General features: G+C 44.8%; 1 long non-coding RNA gene across 1 annotated transcript; it reads left to right on the top strand.

The window, feature by feature from the left end:
• The first annotated feature begins 290 nt into the window (after nucleotides 1–290).
• On the top strand, nucleotides 291–2,602 carry LOC137464266 (uncharacterized). Its single transcript, XR_010994143.1, has 2 exons — nucleotides 291–724; nucleotides 1,375–2,602. It is a non-coding gene; the product is annotated as an uncharacterized lncRNA (long non-coding RNA).
• Nucleotides 2,603–19,503: the final 16,901 nt, after the last annotated feature.

Here is a 19,503-nt window from a genome sequence, read left to right as displayed (position 1 = left end):
ATTGGGTCCTAGTTAAGGAGTGGAAAGATGCACCACTGGTGACGAAGTGACGTGAACCTTTCCAAGTTTCACTGACCACAGAAACAGCCATCAAGACAGCTGAACACGGGTGGACCCATCACACTTGGGTCAAGGTCTCTGAAGCCCCAATGGTTTGGACATCTCAGCTGAAGGAGAAGGACAGAAGGCCGTAACTGACACTGCAGGAGTGGATTGGAGCAGCAGCAAGGGTGCCGGCATTGGGGGAATCCTCATGTGCCTACCCACAGACTGTCTGCTAAAATTGTATGGGCATCCCTCCTTTAGAATCTCCAGTCATTGGGGGCTAATCTTCACTGTCATTGTTTTCTTCATGTTAAGTGGTTTCTGTGCCTTCACTCACCACAGGTGTTGGGTAAGACAGCATGAAAATTAGTTTAGGAAATTAGATTATACCATTAGAATGTTTTTTTTTTTAATAATCTTACATTTATATTGTCAGTTAAGTTTGGGCCAGAGGTGGGCAAATAATTTTTTTAGTCCTAGGAGAAGAAGTAGCAAAAACTTCTAACCTTAGCAATTGTTGGATCTGCAGAGGGCCAGGAAGATCTCACAGCTGGCCATGGGTGGCCAACATGCCTATTGCAAGTTACCTCCAAACTGGCCAGGGATATGTTATGTAGGGTATATTAGACCGTTGTTCTTTCTGTTACCACAACTTCAGGGAAATCAGTTAGGAATCAAGGTGTGAAAAATGCATATTATATGGCTCTATGCAGATATTTACTATATGTATTATGCTAGGTTGGAAAGTTATGCTGTAGTAACATTTTAATAATATAGTAAATGTAGTTTTGTAATTGAAATTAAGCTTTAGTAGTTAAAATAGAAAATATGTGTGTGTGGTATTCTTTTTGCTCAAGAGAAGGAGAAGATAATCAAGAAATTCTTCACACAGAGATAACAATTACAGAACCCCTAAATCTTCCAGAGGAGAGGAATTTATGGCTTTCCTTATCAACAAAAAAACCGAACTTCTCCAAACTCGACTTAGACTTCAAGGCGCCTGGGATTAACAGGAATTCCTCAACAAGTACCGGACTAATTTCTTGTTTTAAATAAAAATATGCATATTCATGAAGTGATTTGTGTATGCAACAGGTTACCCCTCTTAAGGAGGGAATTCTGTTTTATCGGGGTCCTTCTCCTGGCTCACTTTTGTCCAGAGAGGGGTACCCAGCCCGGGCTGTAACTTTTTGCTGTTATTGTCTCTCTAATTGTCCTAACTCTAATTGTTTAATCTTTATTACTATACTTGTATTAAATTTTTTTCCATTTTATTTTTAGTAAACTTTTATAAATTTTTAAAACAAGTGATTGGCGTTTATTACAAAGGTATATGATGATCTAATTAGAGATCCAGCAGCCCTGGCTGGAGGGAGCACCCAAAATGGGGAAAAGATGAATGGCCACCTGAGCGAATCATACAACACTATGGACCAGCCACTTGGAATCCTGGTGAATTAATATCATGTGCCAGAGAACCCATTTATAATTTTAACTGGATAATTAGGTTACAAGCTGTCTTTGAAATAATAATCAACCAGACAGCTACAGCTCGACCATCTTGCTGACCAATCCACTCAGATGAGGAATGCAATATTTCAACATCAGATGGTATTAGATTATCTATTACCAGAAGAAAGGGGGAGTGTGTGGAAAATTAAATTACTGTAACTGCTGTTTGCAAATAGATGACAATGGAAAAGTGGTGAAACAAATAACAAAGGAAATAAGAAATTTAGTTAATGTACTGGTCCAAATGTAGAAGGGATGGGAATGGGACATGTTTTTGTGGTTACCTGGTGGACTATGGGTTAAACGAATGCTTTTTTATCCTCTTATGTACTGTAGCAACTCTCATCTTTTTACCATATATGATCCCTTGCTTGGTGCAACTTATTCAACATGTGATCAAGGAGATGCAGGTAGTAGCCAGGCCTACTAATCCAGAAATTACTACAAAAAGACAGAAAATTATGTCACTGCAAATAATTGCAAAACCAAAAAGAACCCAAGAACAGAAAGTGAAGTCAATGATAACTAAGGTTTGTAAAGACAATTACTGAGAAAATAAGATCAGGAGGGCTTGAAAGGCATGAGAAGGAGGTGTCTTTACAAACAAACTGTGGGCCTGATGGTAGATAAGGCCAGATATGGAGAGGTGAAAGAAGCAATGGGGGGAACCATAAATTCCACAGGAATTCCACTAATTGACACAGATTGTTGCTCACCCAAGGATGTGCTAAATCTCTGGATTTAGAGAAAATGACCAGAGACACAAAGAAAAAGAAAAATGGGGCGGGGAATATATTAGAAGGGATCTTAGGTATTAGGTATTTCAGGAAGTCTGTACCTCTCAAGTACCTCAGCCAATGGGGAAAGAGAGAGGGAAATTCAGCTGGCAAATTAGGATAAAAAGGAGGCTACGTCCCCTAAAAATTTGAGAGACCCCAGGGGAAATGTCCTATGGCCTCTCCCTTTATTCGGATAAAGTTACAGGACTCCTCTGTCTGCTTTTTGGACATAAACTTCTGGTGTTCGTGGATTAACTTTCCTAACAATTTGAGAGAAGGAGAAAAAAAAAAACAATTTTGTCCGGAACATTTTATATTTGGTACAGAACTCACTGGTCACTGTAGCAGTCAGAGGCCCTGCAAGGCCTCCCTGGCGGTTACCCGCCTAAGACAAGAAATGCAGAGTCATGATGAGTGGACCAAAGTAGCCCCTCTTCCTTCCTTGGACCCTTGTTATCTCTCTGTAAGGCTATAGGTTGTATTCTCCTCAACCCTGGCCATTGAACAATTTCCAACACATCAGTACCCTATATAAACCCCCATCTCTGCCCAGTTCAGCAGAAGAGCTGTCACTGGAACCCTTTGCAAGACCCCGATAATAAAGACACCACTGCAGAATTCCACACAGGCTTCTCCTCTCTCAATCCCTGCGTCTGCCGAGGCACCTTTGCGAGCTCAGAGCTGAAATCACTTAAGAGCTGAACTCACAGAGCTGAAATCACTCAAGAGTGCTCGCTAAGGTTGCCTGCGGCTGGGAGCTAGCCCGAGGGGCCCAGAAAGGTTGTGCCTCATCAGCATAGTGCTATCCGGGACACCTACGGCGGAAGCTGCCCGGGGGGCCAGACGGACCCCCGGGACCCCACGCCGCGATACGTGGCCGCCCGAACGGGTGAACTGGCATCCCGGTACTCCTGAGAGCAGCATCTCTTTGTGGATCGTTACTGCCTTGGGCCCGCCACGACTCTCTGAGGGTGAATTCTCCGTTATAGAAGAAGTTAACTGGAAGAGGTGTCCAACGAACCTGAATATCACGATCTAGGACAAGGACCTCAGGAGCTGGACAAGCAGACCACCACCCAGCAGTCTTGGACCTTGTGAAAAATGCATATTTTATGATTGGCTTTTCGCAAATATTAAATTGAATACTATATGTATTATGTTATATTGATTAGAAGTGCTGTATTAACATTTTAATAGTATGGTAAATGTAGTTTTGTAGTTAAAATAGAGCCTATGTATGTGGGGGTTTTTTTACTAGCTCAAGCAAGAGATGAGATAATGAAGAAACTCTTCACACAGAGATGACAATGATGGGGGCCCACAAAGAATTACTGCCTCCTTATCGGAAAAGACAAACATTCTTCCACCTTCTCTCCGTCTTTATGGAACCGCCAGGATTAAGGGGAAGAAGTTGACAAAAACCAGAAAAGTTCTTAATTTGCAACGAATTTATGCATCATGTATGAGATATATGAATATGCAACAGGCTATTGCTTTTAAAGATTATTCCTTTGTTCACAAGGCATGCTTATTGGGCTTAAGTGCCCGAGAGCATCCGGACGTCCGTAATTCTTTGCTTTTTATTGTCTTGTAATTGTCCTAACTCTAAATTTTCATTACTCTAATTGTATTACTATTTTTATAACTATTTTATTATTATTAAACTTTTAAAATTTTAAAAACCAAGTGATTGGCGTTTATAACAGACCTGTTATATGTAACGGGTATAATTCGCGCCATTTTTAGCATGATATATATAATATTAAACATTTGTTAGAATGTACCCGTTTGTATTAGACGCCCCCCCACCCTCTCAGGCATAACCAGGTGTGTGTTGAAAACCGATTTACAAGTAAAAGGATGTGGCTCGCCAGGAGATGGGCCTTATCTGAAGCACCCAGGCGCTGATCATCACGTGAACGACCCGAGATGGATATCAGGAAAATCCCCTGGGCTAATACATGTGAATACCGTGTTCCCGTAAATTTCATCAAGGGTTTCAATGACCTTGTGAAGCGATTTGCGGAATAAATAAGTAGACTCCATATGAAAAATGCATATTATATGGCTCTACGCAGATATTTACGATATGTATTATGCTAGGTTGGAAAGTTATGCTGTAGTAACATTTTAATAATATAGTAAATGTAGTTTTGTAATTGAAATTAAGCTTTAGTAGTTAAAATAGAAAATATGTGTGTGTGGTATTCATTTTGCTCAAGAGAAGGAGAAGATAATCAAGAAATTCTTCACACAGAGATAACAATTACAGAAACCCCTAAATCTTCCAGAGGAGAGGAATTTATGGCTTTCCTTATCAACAAAAAAAAACGAACTTCTCCAAACTCGACTTAGACTTCAAGGCGCCTGGGATTAACAGGAATTCCTCAACAAGTACCGGACTAATTTCTTGTTTTAAATAAAAAAATGCATATTCATGAAGTGATTTGTGTATGCAACAGGTTACCCCTCTTAAGGAGGGAATTCTCTTTTATCGGGGTCCTTCTCCTGGCTCACTTTTGTCCAGAGAGAGGTACCCAGCCCGGGCTGTAACTTTTTTGCTGTTATTGTCTCTTTAATTGTCCTAACTCTAATTGTTTAATCTTTATTACTATACTTGTATTAATTTTTTTTTCCATTTTATTTTTAGTAAACTTTTATAAATTTTTAAAACAAGTGGTTGGCGTTTATTACACGGTCCAAGCCAGGGGCCAGGATCCATTCGTTTTCCAGAACATAAGGGGCCCCATTTTTCAGTTGTCTTTACCCCCTGTTTCCTGTTTTCCATATACATTCTTTCTCCTTATCAGGTCTCTTTTTGCTGCTCTGCACGTAGTCTCTTCCTTTCCCATAGGCCAGGATACGGTATATTCTCACGTAACCTAAGGATGTGGCCCTAAGCATTATCCATTATTTTATATGCCTATTACTATTCAATACCTGTGGGAGGAGGTCTCAGAAGAGATCTACTGGGATTACCATGGGAAACTACTGTGGTGTAGGGGCATGGTAATAAGATTCCCACCGTTCCCTATGTCCATCATTTGGTGTACCCTCCCCAGTTAATGTCAGTTAAGCAATGGTACCATCCCAGGTTCTGGAAAGTTCTTTGTTCCAAGTTCTGTTATTGGTTCCCTCCTTGTAACCACTCCTTCCCCTATCTCCCATTGGTTCGTACTATCCCTATCCCTCCCACAAGATCTTACCCCATTGGAGGTATGTACCCCGACCCCACCTCCTCTCTCTTGGATATAACCCCTATCCCCTCCTTTGGGGGGGCTCCGAGGGCTCTGGTCACTCAGACCTTGGAGTCCAGGCACTCAGGGTAGCTCCCCTCTCAAGAGGTTGTTACCCTTTGCTCCTTTTACCTTTTCCTGCCTTTTCCTACCTTGAATAAACCTCTGAGAACTGCAGCGCTCCGTGTGCCGACCAGTCTATTTGGTGGATTCGAGCTTTAGTCATCTGGGGCTCCTGCAGACCTGCGACCGGCGGGCTTCCCCGCGGGACCTAGGTCCGGGATGCCACAAACTGGCGCCCGAACAGGCTGAATATTCACTTATTCAGCCCTGAACGTCTCCAAAGGACCCTTGGATCTGTGACCCGGCTTCCTAAGGATATAAAGCGTCGTTCGGCACCAGCCCCTGGAGCGGCTGCACTTTCGTTTCGGAAGACTGTCAGCTCCGGACCTGCGGGCATCCCGTGGATTTTTACTAGTAGCTTCAGGAGAAGCTTTGCACTCTCCGGGACCAGCAGAGATCCACCACCCCCTCGGAACACCTTTCCTCTCGCCTGTGTCCTCTGGTGTCTTTGCGTGTGGTGAGTGTGCAGCCGACGCTGCCTGTTCTTTTGACCAGGCTCTTACTTTTCAATTTCATTTGTTTCAAGGGGGAATTCATACCGAGAGAGAAAATGGGTAATCGCCTCTCTCCGGTTAGATGGGATTTTTATGTCCAAGTTAAATCTGCCCTTGTTCTGGGGAATGTTTCCTTTAAAAAGAGGGAGTTGAAAGCTTTTGTTAATTTTATTTTCGACCATTTCCCCGATGTTACCCGGGGAGATGCTTCTTCTATTTTATTCTGGGGAAAAGTTGGGAAACATATATATGATTTACAAGTAAAGGGGAAGTTTAGAGTGGGACGTTTTTTTCCTATATATGATTCTATTTTTAAGTTATATAAATCAGAAAGGGAAAGTTGGGTCCCCGGTTTTCCTACCCCTCATTCCTCCCTCCCCAGTCCTTACCCCACTTCTCCTAAGAGTGGGTTGGGAGACAGATCCTGCCAAGAGGCACAGGGTTGCCGCCGTCTCCCTGCTGCTTCCCATCCCACTCTGCCCTCTTTTCGTTCTGGGACTGGCCACCCCAAAACGACTCTTGCCGCTCCCCTCAATCCGAAAACCCCTGACCCCAGTTTTAATCCCAGTTGTATAAATAGTGATTGTATCACACAAAATGGCGACGGCCACATGGCCGGTCGTCAAACACCACAAAATGGTGCTTTCCCCCTCACTCGAGTTCCCGCCACTTCACCATCACTCCCTCCCCCGTCGGGTACCGCCCCTGCGTCGGGTCCCTCCTCTATCATTGCGTCGACGCCCATGTCGTCGGGACCCTCCCCTCCTGCTTCCCAGACCACACCCCTTGGGTGGGCCCCTGGTGGGTGGGACAGAACCACGGGAAGGCCACGCCCCGGGGGGTGGGTCAGGCCACACCTCCTCTCCTCCCACTTCCGGTTCCCACGCTACCAGAACCGGAAGTAAGCTCTGCCGGAAGCAGGCCATCTTGGCCTGCCGAGTCTCCCGTCACCGGGACTCACTGGTAAGAGAGAAGCTCCGTGCTCTAGCCCATCCTGCTTCATCCTCCAATGAGGATGAAGACAGTGATGACCCCCGACCTATCATCACGCCTGGGGGGGGCTGGGCCCGGATCAGGGAAGAGGCCATTCGGGATGGAGACCTGGATCTCGCTAGAGATCTAGGAGCGTTTGCGGCACCAGTAATTTTTAAAAAGGGGAAGGAGCCTAGGTGGGAACAGCTACCTTATGTGGAGGTAAAGGAACTTAGGAAAGCGGCAAAAGACTATGGGTGCAATTCGCCATTTTTTAAGAACGTATTAGACCTCACATTTGCGGGACATACATTAATCCAGCATGATCTAAGATACATAGCCAAAGCACTCTTCTCCCCTACGGAACTCCTTTTATGGGAGATTCACTGGAAGAAGCTTTTAAAACCGCTTCTCAAAAAGTATGAACTGTCAGCACTTTTGGGAGAAGGGGCTGAAGGAGTCGACGCCTTGGCAGGAGAGGGAGAGTTCAGCAGCCCACAAGATCAAATTTTGCTACCTAACACGCTGCTGGATGAAATCAGGGACGCTGCCAAAACAGCGCTTCTTAAGATCCCTGACGGGAATACCTCTCTCCAAAGTTTTGCATCCATTTTACAAGGTCCAGAAGAGACTTTTATAAGGTTCATAGACTGGCTGAGAGAGGCCATAGAGAGACAAATAGACAACATTGAAGCCAGGGACGAACTGCTTCGTAAAATGGCTATGTCCAATGCAAACACAGAGACTAAAAAGGTGCTCCGAGCATTGCCTCAAGACCCTGAACCTACCATCTCCCAAATGGTAGAGGCATGCTCTAAGGCGGCATCTATTGAACATACGGTGGTATTAGCCGTTAGTAAAGGAATTGGAGAAGCAATGGTCAATCTGAATAATATCAGGCGTTTCAAATGTGACCAGTTGGGTCATATGCGAGCGGACTGCCCTCATTGGCAGGTGGAGCACCCCTTCCCGGTTAACATCCAGTATCCTAGATCCAGTTACAGGAACCCTCATCAAGATCAACACCATCGGCCGGGAAACGGGCAGCGAAGCGCGACGAGGGGCCGCGCGAGGACAACAAATGGCCCATCACAGCACCCAGGTCTCCCCACCATTCAGGAGAACCATTGCCCACCCGGTACATTTCTGCAGACCGGCGCAGCCATGAGGACGGCCTCCGTTACTTCCGCAGAACAAACTGTCTAAATCAAGATCTGCGTCGGGTCCTCACCAGCTCCATCCACATCATGTTTCCAGATGAGGACCTGGTACGTGTGCCCGCAGGGTTCCTGCCGCCGACGTATGATCAACGACCTACGACCATCCTGTTGTTAGGAGACAGCCAACACACCCCGGAGGAATTGACTATTGTACCTGAGGTCGTGTGCATAGACCCAGGTAATGAAATTACAGTGTTGGTCACCTGCACTAATCCTCCTTTTTCGTTGTGCAAAGGATCACCCTTTGCATTGCTCTATATTTTAGACCCTCAGGACTTGGACTATAACGAAGAACACCATCCATGTGTGTTCCTAACACAAAACATATGCAAAGAGAGACCTTTAATTAAATCTGTTGTTTCTTTTCAGGGAAAGTCCATCTCCCTGAAAGTGATGGCAGACACAGGAGCTGATGTCACTCACCATCCTCCCTCAGTCAAAGTGGCCCCGCGACTGGGAGTTAGTGTCCCCTTGTGGCACAATCTCTGGAGTGGGAGGAGCTGTCAACTCTAGAAGGAGCAAGCATCTGGTAACCATAGAGGGACCCCAGGGTCAAATTGCCACGGTTAGACTCTTTGTAGTTGCATCAGAAATCATGCTGTTGGGGAGAGATGTTCTATCTCAGTGAGGAGCCAGACTTGATATTCCTGACCCTAAATGGGATTTTTAGTATGGGCCACTGCAGAGCGCACCACCCCACCTTTAGAGTGGAAATCCAATACGCCGGTGTGGGTGGATCAGTGGCCCCTTCCTATAGAAAAATTTAAAGCGCTCCAAAGTTTAGTTGAGGAGCAGGTGCGTTTGGGACATTTAATACCTTCCACCAGTCCCTGGAACACGCCAGTCTTTGTAATAAGGAAACCTGGTAAGGACCAGTGGCGCCTGCTCCAGGACCTGCGTAAGGTTAACGAGGTCCTTGAAGACATGGGTCCCCTTCAGCCTGGTCTCCCCTCTCCCTCTATGCTCCCAAGAGATTGGCAGCTCGCAGTCGTCGACATTAAAGACTGCTTTTTTAATATCCCTCTGTTCCCAAGAGATGCTCCCAGGTTTGCGTTCTCCGTACCATCCATCAACCGCGGAGAACCATATAAGAGATATCAGTGGACCACTTTGCCTCAGGGAATGAAAAATTCTCCTATGATCTGCCAAACTTTTGTTGCACAGGTCCTCTCGCCTGTCAGAAAAACCTTTCCTGAAGCCATCATATTGCACTATATGGATGATGTTTTAATATGTGCTGCCACTGACACTTATCTTAAAGCAGCATTTACAAAGACAATACAGGCTATTACAAATGCAGGGCTTCAAATAGCCCAAGATAAAATTCAAATGACTGCGCCATGGAAATATTTGGGATACTTAATAACTGGAAGGACCATAACACCACAGACTCTTTCTATTCGAGAAGACCCTCGGACCTTACGAGACATCCAACAGATCTGCGGGACCATCACATGGATCCGGCCACTACTAGGACTCACCACGGAGGAGCTAGCGCCTCTCTTCAACCTTCTCAAAGAGGACGGCGATCTAGCTTCACCTCGTCCACTGACATCGGACGCCTGGAGAGCCTTAGACCAAGTGGCAGATGCGATGAAGTCCCGTCAGGCGCACTGAGTGGTCCGGTCCCTTCCCATAAACTTCTGCATTCTGGGTAAGTGTCCCAATTTCCATGGTCTTTTATTTCAATGGGACTCTACACAGAAGGACCCACTTATAATCATCGAGTGGATGTTCCTTCCACATCAGCCAAACAAAACCATCTCAACTCCACCCGAGTTGATGGCGAAGTTAATAATGAAGGCTAGGTCTCGCCTCTGAACCCTCGCAGGGTGTGATCCGGCGTGCATCTACATTCCATTCAATCTAGATCAATTGGAGACTATATTACAAACAAATGAAAACATTCAAATTGCCCTTGATAGCTATCCTGGACAAATCTCAATTCACTATCCGAAACATAAATTGTTCAAAGATGCATTGCATTTGGCTCCAAAAATCTGGAAAAGTAAAATTCCTATTAAAAATGCTCTCACAGTGTTCACGGATGGATCAGGTCGATCCCATAAAGCAGTGATCACCTGGAAGGACCCAGATAGTCAGAAGTGGGAGTCTGACGTCCAGACAGTCAAGGGTTCCCCCCAGATCGCAGAACTCTATGCGGTTGTGAGAACATTCAAAAACATTCAACAGCCTTTTAATTTGGTCACTGATTCGGCCTATGTTGCTGGGATAGTAGAAAGAGCAGAACACGCACTTTTAAAAGAAGTTGACAACAAAATTCTATTCAGCTTGCTCTCTGAATTGATTTGGCTAATCTCCCACAGAGAGCAACCTTACCATGTGATGCATGTCCGTTCACACACGGATTTACCAGGCTTCATTGCAGAGGGCAATCGGAGAGCAGATCTTCTGGCTATGTCAGCACAAATATCACCGGCTACCCCTAACCTACCTGATGTATTTCAGCAGGCACGGCTTAGCCATGCCTTTTATCATCAGAATGCATTGGCACTTTCTCGACAATTTAAAATATCCAAGGAACAAGCCAGAGCGATTATTGCCACATGCCCTAATTGCCAGTCCTTTGCCCTTCCATCTGTAGCGACGGGAGTTAATCCCCGAGGACTAGATGCGTTAGAGTTGTGGCAAACAGATGTCACCCATTATGCTCTTTTTGGACGTCTAAAATATATTCACACGTCGATAGATACCTTTTCTGGAGCGGTGTTCGCCTCTTTGCATACAGGTGAAAAGACTAAAGATATAATCAAGCACTTTTATATGGCTTTCGCTACTCTTGGCGTGCCAAAAAAGATAAAGACAGACAACGGGCCAGGATATACGTCAAAAAACTTCCAAAAGTTTGCACAGCAGTGGGGAATTCCCCATATTACAGGCATTCCACATAACCCCACCGGTCAGTCAATTATAGAAAGGACCCATAAGGAAATCAAAAAGCTCTTAGAACAGCAACATGATCATACCCTGCTGATGACCCCAGTAGAAAGGTTGTGCAAGGCAATATATGTTTACAACTACCTTAATTGCTCGGAAAAGGAGCCAAATCCTCCCATACTGAGGCACTTCCACAATAACACCCGCGCGGTATTGAAAGAAAGGCCTCCAGTCCTTATTAAGGACCCAGAGTCTTGAAAAATCATGGGACCATATCCGCTGTTAACTTGGGGAAGAGGGTATGCATGTGTTTCTACAGAGCAGGGTCCGAAATGGATTCCCGGGAAGTTTGTCAAACCATACCTGGATGCCGCTGTAGAAGAAGATGCTATGCCAGAACATGCTCCAGAATCTCACCAACCTGACTCTTCCGTCGCGTGGAGGCGTCGGAAAAAGAATACCACACCACCCAATCTCGTATCCCGAGTATTAATAACCCGCCGCTACTTCCCCATTCCCGATAACCATATATCTGCTGTACCTTCCCTTCCAATTTACCCTTCCTTTCCCTCTTACCATTTCCCTCGAACCTCCACCCTCTCCCACAAATGATGGGTTTTTACTTTTTATAAAATCCTAAAAGGATGGGAAGAAGTGGGAACAGGGAACTTATGTGGAACTTCATTAATTGACTTTCTTTTGTTATTATACCAGAACCACACAGGATATGTCCTCCCAGATGGCTGCTGTCATTACCTTCATACTTCCTATTTGGGTCCAAATAGCTAGAAGCTGGATGGTACCACAACCAAGAGAAAACGTCTGGATCACACTTGCAAAGTCCCTACAACAAGACAATTTTTGCTTGGCCATGGGTAACGTGGACAATTCGCTCTCCACTTGCTCGGTGGGAATACCCCTGTCACCTAATGACTACCCTTATGCAGGTAAAAGACCCAATCCTGTGGACACCTGGGATGAGTGGACAAGGATATCGCCACATGCACCACAGGAGCCTCAGGAATTGGACTTACTAGGCTCCGCAAAAGCTATGTTCTGTGTGAGGTACTCCTATCAGCCCACACAACAAGATTGGACAGAAATAGCCAAATTCCATCCAGCGGGCTCACACAATATTAATAAAAATGATGTCTCTCCTCACGATAGGAAATATAACGCTGCAAATTGGTGCAATTACACTAGTAACATCGTATCTAAGTCCTCTTCAATTCCCAGAGTGCTTCCGAAGGGAGTCTTTCTCATTTGTGGTGACAGGGTGTGGGCAGGGATCCCGTCTAAGATCAAAGGAGGTCCCTGCAGCCTTGGCCAGTTGACTACACTAACCCCCAACAAAACACAAATTATAAACTGGAAAAATGAAAAACAATTGGCTCGCCAAAAAAGATCTTACACAGAATTTGATCCAAACTGCGATTCCCAAATTTATAATTGGAATAAAGCTAAGAGTTGCAGCGTCCATTTTTCTGCCTTGGTACGCAGCAGTGAAAGCTCTAGGAGAACTCTCTCATTCGGGGTGTTGGCTAAGTAAACAGGCCAACGCTACATCCGCCGCACTCTCCGACCTATTGGCGGATGAAGAAACCACCAGGCATGCCACCCTACAAAATCGAGCGGCAATCGATTTCCTGCTACTCACCCATGGTCACGGCTGTGAAGACTTTGAAGGACTATGCTGTTTTAATTTGTCTTCAAGAAGCACATCAATTCAAGCCCGCATAAAGGAGATCCAGACACAGATAAAAGACATTAAGACAGAGGCTCAAGCCGTGGACCCAATCAACAAGATTCTTGCCCAATGGGGCATCCCAGGATGGGCGGCCGCAATATTAAAAGGACTTGCCTGGATTTGTCTTATAATTTTTATCATCCATCTTGCTTTAATTTTCTTTAAGAAGACTATTGAAAAGACTATCGAAAATGTTTATTTAGTTAATAACAAGGGGGGAGATGTGGGAGGAGGTCTCGGAAGAGATCTACCGGGATTACCATGGGAAACTACTGTGGTGTAGGGGCATGGTAATAAGATTCCCACCATTCCCTATGTCCATCATTTGGTGTACCCTCCCCAGTTAATGTCAGTTAAGCAATGGTACCATCCCAGGTTCTGGAAAGTTCTTTGTTCCAAGTTCTGTTATTGGTTCCCTCCTTGTAACCACTCCTTCCCCTATCTCCCATTGGTTCGTACTATCCCTATCCCTCCCACAAGATCTTACCCCATTGGAGGTATGTACCCCGACCCCACCTCCTCTCTCTTGGATATAACCCCTATCCCCTCCTTTGGGGGGGCTCCGAGGGCTCTGGTCACTCAGACCTTGGAGTCCAGGCACTCAGGGTAGCTCCCCTCTCAAGAGGTTGTCTCCCTTTGCTCCTTTTACCTTTTCCTGCCTTTTCCTACCTTGAATAAACCTCTGAGAACTGCAGCGCTCCGTGTGCCGACCCGTCTATTTGGTGGATTCGAGCTTTAGTCATCGGGGGCTCCTGCAGACCTGCGACCGGCGGGCTTCCCCGCGGGACCTAGGTCCGGGACGCCACAAATACCTTCTAATTTCTATGATTAATATCTTCTAGTTCTAACCCCATGTTTCAGTCCCCCCTTTTCAGCAAAATAGTAAATTCTTTTACTTAGTACAAGCTCCAATCTCTACGATATGTGTCTCCCAATGCTTTACCATGTATCTGGGATAAAGAGGTTAGTATTGTTATTCGTTGTAACAATTTGCAATTCCAAATGAGTATCACAAAGGATAGTGTTAAACTTATACCTACTAATATTAGTAAAACAATAATGGGGTGACATAATGTATTTAGGATTCCAGTTGCAGTGGGCGACCATCCAAAAAGTGAATCCCACCAACTGTGACTTGCATCCTGTTTCACTCTTTGCAGAACCTTGCTTATTTCTTTTATGTCATGATGGACAGTAATTAAGGTTTTCTCCCCAGTTTTTTGAATATTCTCTAGAATTTTGACAAGGTCCTGATGTTTGATTAATTGTCTAATTAAAGTGAGGTTCATTCCAATAGGCGTGGGTGACAACCTGTGGTACATCTTATTGTTGGCATTAATTAGCTGATGAGACACAACTGGTGCCAAATACAGAAAGTCACACCCTGAAATCCTAACAAAGTTACAAATACAAAAGTTAAGATAATTCTTACTGAGCAAAGTTACATTACCCTTATCTGTTTCTATAAAAGTACACGCAGTTCTCAAACATACACAACCTTGACCAATATATACAAGTACAGTCCTTTGATTCGTATCCGGATGACTCTCAAAGTGACAAACACCTTGTTCAGTATCAAGACATATATCTTGAGCATCGATTGTGTTACTCTCACAAATGAACCCCTGTTGTTCCCGGGTAACGCAAGATTCTAGATTCACAATTTGCCATTTTTCACCCACTCTTCATGCCCATGCCCTGTGCTCTGAAGGGTAGAGCACTGACTGCTCATGATTCAGTCCCAGTGCTATAATAGGATGAATAACATAAACTGTGGCATTGCGTATGGTGAGCACAAAGGCAGTAACTACGTTGTCAGTCGAGTCATAGGTAAAGTTTACCAAAGTCCACCAAGACTGAAATTTCTTCTCAAAATCTGTAGCACTGTCCCACACGGCCTTTCGAATCTCAATTGGAAAGGCTCCTTCGCTTCCTTCCCTTATAATTGAGGCAGCTGTTGATTGCAACCATAATTGTGCCTGTATACAGCTAAAGGCCAGAGACACATTATCCTGAACCACAGCAAGTGCATCTATGATTGACCCATGGTCTTGGTCCTCTGCCTTTTTCAACCTTGGCAGTATTCTCGAGACCTGCCACTGACTGGTTCCCAATGCTAACAAAGATGACTGTAAAGGTTGTTTTAATTTAGTTAAATCACTTTGGCTAATTTGTTCATTAATATTTCAGAATCAATTCCGTTTAGGACTCCCAGCCCTGTCCCTAATATTCCAGTCAGATCTCTTCGCATTCTGCTTCCAGTATATGCTTGTTTCTGCAGCCAGGTCATCCAACCCTCAAAGGATGTTTTTAAAAAGGGAGAGCAGGCTGGTTGAATTTCAGAGATGTTAGTTTGCATTAGTAATTCAACACGCTTAAGAGACCATTCTGGGTTAAACAATAACTGCTGTTGGCCTGTATTTCTTATTACATATGGGCCGATTTTGTAAATTTCAGGTCCAGGCCCAAGAGGTGTAATTTGGGTTTGGGCTGGGGTCATGGGCTCAGTTGTGGCATTTATTTTAAACTTGAAGGAGAGCCCAATGGTATCCCGGGCCCAGAGACAAACTACCTCAACAGTCTGTATTAATGTAAAGTTACACCAACAGTCTATTTCACTTGAACGACTACAAACCTCCCAGTTTTTGTCCGTGGGAGATGTTAAAACACTAATTTGGGTTGCTCTCCTATGATCGGTTCCATTGATCATCCGACACCCTATCCTAATTTCTTCTCCTATGGTTCCTTGAAGTGACCATATTCTTTGTCTCTGCCACTCTTGTCTTTCGTATGCTTGGTTTCTGTGCATGACTACAGTTGATAGATTCAGACTTTTTATGTCAGAGTATTTTCCCATGGATCCAGTGTAACAAGTAAAGGCTTGGGACCAAGGCCATTCAGCATTACTCTGGCTAGAGGTGGGTTTTAGTTCTAGGATCGTGATTAGGGTTGCTAACAAAACAATTCTCCTGATTAGACTTTTGCAACCTAAATTGCTAAACACCCCCGACCACAATATACTCATTTTGTTCGAGTGAATTTTAGTTTCAGTTCATTATCACCCAATGTTACTTTCCAAGGGGCCTCAGGAGCTTTCTTTACTCAAGAGTGGTGAATCCAGGTGTTCTGCTCTTGGATCTTAATCGCAGTGAAAGTGGTGAGAAGCACTTGGAACGGTCCTTCCCACTGCAGCTCCAAGGTCTTTTCTGTAAGAGACTTGACACACACATAAGCCCCAGGCTGTATGTCATGCACTGGTCCATCTAGCCCTCTGCTCTGAGTTCCAGCCACGTGTTTTTCAATTTCTCTGAGCTGCTTACCTAAGGCCACCATGTAAACAGCCAGCCTTTCTTCCCCAATTTGGGTGGATATTCCCTTCTGTACACCATATGGTCTCCCATAGAGCATTTCAAAGGGGCTCAGCTTTGTTTTGGTTCTGGGCTTAGTTCGGAGTCGCAACAATGCTAGTGGGAGAGACTGGGGCCAAGGCAAATTAACTTCTTGCCCTAGTCTCACAATTTGTTGCTTAATCAAATGATTCATTTTTTTCAACTTGGCCACTTGACTGGGAGCGATATGGTGTGTGAAGTTCCCAATCTATGCCTAGAAGCTGACTGACCTGTTGTACTATTTTAGAAATAAAATGAGGTCCCCTGTCTGAGGTTATTGTGGCTGGAACTCCAAAGCGTGGTATTATTTCTTGTAACAGCACCTTTGTTACCTCCCGAGCTTTTGCAGTCCTGGTGGGGAAAGCATCTGGCCATCCTGAAAAGGTATCTGTTAGTACCAACAAATATCGATACCCCCCTTTTCTTGGCAATTCTGAAAAATCAATTTGCCACTGCTGACCAGGTCCATGGCCCTTTCCAATTTGGCCAAGTTTTGGTTTAGGGGTATTCTTAGGGTTAGTCTGGAGGCAAAGTTCACACTGCCTGGCTACCTGAGTGACAGTGGCATATAAGTTCCTAGCAATGATTTTTCCAGTCAAGTAGTTATGCAGGGCATCAATTCCCCAGTGTGTTTTCTGATGTTCCTCTTTTACTAATGACCATAATAAATGGGAGGGGATAACTAGTTTCTTTTCTGCTGTAACAGCCCATCCCTCTTGGTTATACGTTCCCTTTTCATCTTCAATTAGCTTTCTGTCCTTCTTATCATACACTGGCTTACCTTCTAGGGAGATTTGGCCATCAGGAATTAAGGGTCCCTCACTGTTACCTCACCTTTTGCTGCTTCTTTTGCCTCTCTGTCCGCCAGCTCGTTTCCCTCCTCCAATTCTGAGTTTCCTTTTTGATGTGCTTTAATGTGCATGATTGCCACCTTTTCAGGCAGTTGGACTGCTTCCAATAGTTGTAGTATCTCTTGCGCATGTTTAATGTTCTTTCCCTGTGAGTTTAATAGTCCTCTTTCTTTCCAGATAGCCCCATGGGCATGCACCACTCCAAATGCATATCTTGAATCTGTATAAATGTTTATTCTTTTTCCCTTTGATAACTCTAATGCCCGAGTCAGGGCAATTATTTCTGCCTTCTGTGCGGAGGTACCTGCTGGTAATGGTCCTGATTCGATTAGATCCCTTGATGTGGTAACTGCATACCCAGCATGTCACTTTCCATTGATGACGTAGCTGCTTCCATCAGTGAACCAGGTTTCTGCATCATCCAGAGGGGTGTCCTTCAGGTCTGAGCGGCTGGAATAAGTGGCTTCGATGGTCTCCAGGCAATCGTGATGAATTGGTTCTCCTTGGTTCCTACTGAGAAAGGAAGCTGGGTTGACAATGTTAGTTACCACTATCTCAACATCATCTTGTTCTACCACGATAGCTTGGTATTTCAGAAATCGTTATGGGGAGAGCCAGTGGCCACCCTTGGTTTCTAGGACTGAGGATACTGTATGAGACACTAGCACAGTCATCTTCTGGCCCAGGGTGAACTTACGGGCTTCCTGAATGTTCAGTACAACTGCGGCCACTGCTCTGAGGCAACCTGGCCATCCTTTCGCTGCTGCATCTAGCTGTTTAGAAAGGTAAGCAACTGCCCTTCTGTATGGGCCCAGGTCCTGTGCCAGTATTCCCAGGGCAATTCCCTGTTTCTCATGAGAGAAGAGAAAGAATGGTTTACTCACGTCTGGAAGTCCTAGAGCTGGAGCTGACACGAGGGCCTTTTTCAGCTGACCAAAGGCCTGTGTGGTTTCTTTTGTCCACTGAAGTTCTCTGCTTCCATTTGCAATGAGTGAATACAGAGGTTTCACGAGCAATCCGTAGTTGTATATCCATAGTCTGCACCATCCTGTCATACCCAGGAATGTTCTCAGTTCCTTTATCGTCTGAGGTTTTGGGGTTTGGCATATTGATTCTATGCGTTCTTTCCCCAAAGTCCGTTGTCCAGCACTGATTTCATACCCCAGGTAGATCACCTTCTGTTTTACCACCTGAGCCTTTTTCTTTGACACCCTATATCCCTGGAGCCCCAAAAAGTTTAAAAGGCTTACTGTCCAAGCCACGCACCCTTCTTCTGTGGGGGTGGCTATGAGGATGTCATCTACATACTGCAACATTTTGCTTTCTCCTGGTGGGGCTTCCCAGGATTCCAAATCCTTTGCGAGTTGTTCTCCAAACAGGGTGGGCGAGTTTTTGAAGCCTTGTGGTAAAACTGTCCATGTGAGCTGAGTTTTGCTCCCACTTTTGGGATTTTGCCATTCAAATGCAAAAATTTTCTGGCTGGTTTCATGGAGAGGGAGGCAAAAGAAAGCATCCTTCAAATCTAAAACAGTGAACCAAGTTAGTTCTGGTCTTAAACATGTCAACAAGGTGTAGGGGTTGGCTACCACAGGGTAGAGATCCTCAGTGACCTTGTTAACAGCCCGTAAATCCTGCACGATCCGGTATGTCCCATCAGGTTTGCGGACAGGCAGGATAGGAGTGTTAAAATCGAACTGGCATTCTTTCAATAACCCCAGCTGTAAGAAATTTTCCATTATCGGGCTAATTCCTTCTCTATCTTCTCTCCTCAAGGGATACTGCTTCATTCTAACTGGTTGTTTTCCTTCCTTGAGCCTGATTTGTATTGGTGGTGCATTTTTTGCCCTCCCATGTACATTGGAGGCCCATACTCCCGGGAAGACTTGATTCAAAATCTCTTCACTAATTTCTTCTTTAGCCTTAATGGTTGTCAGTATTAAGCTCAGCACTTCTACATATTTTTGTTCATTCACCTCCAGAATAACTTCCCCATTTTTAAATGAGATAGTTGCCTCCAGTTTCTCCAATAAGTCTCTCCCTAGGAGAGATTCTGGGGAATTGGGCATGTATAAGAATTTATGGATGCCCCACTGTTTTCCATATTTGTATTTGAGTGGCTTGCAAAAATATGCTATCTCAGGTTGGCCAGTTGCTCCCCTGACCCTGACATAATCATTCCCTACTGGCACCAGAGCTTTGTTTAAAACTGAAAATGTTGCTCCTGTATCCACCATGAA

Source organism: Anomalospiza imberbis, chromosome W (genome assembly GCF_031753505.1).
Source record: "Anomalospiza imberbis isolate Cuckoo-Finch-1a 21T00152 chromosome W, ASM3175350v1, whole genome shotgun sequence".
NCBI classification, from domain to species: Eukaryota; Metazoa; Chordata; class Aves; order Passeriformes; family Viduidae; genus Anomalospiza; species Anomalospiza imberbis.
This window is presented reverse-complemented; position numbering and strand designations above follow the sequence as displayed.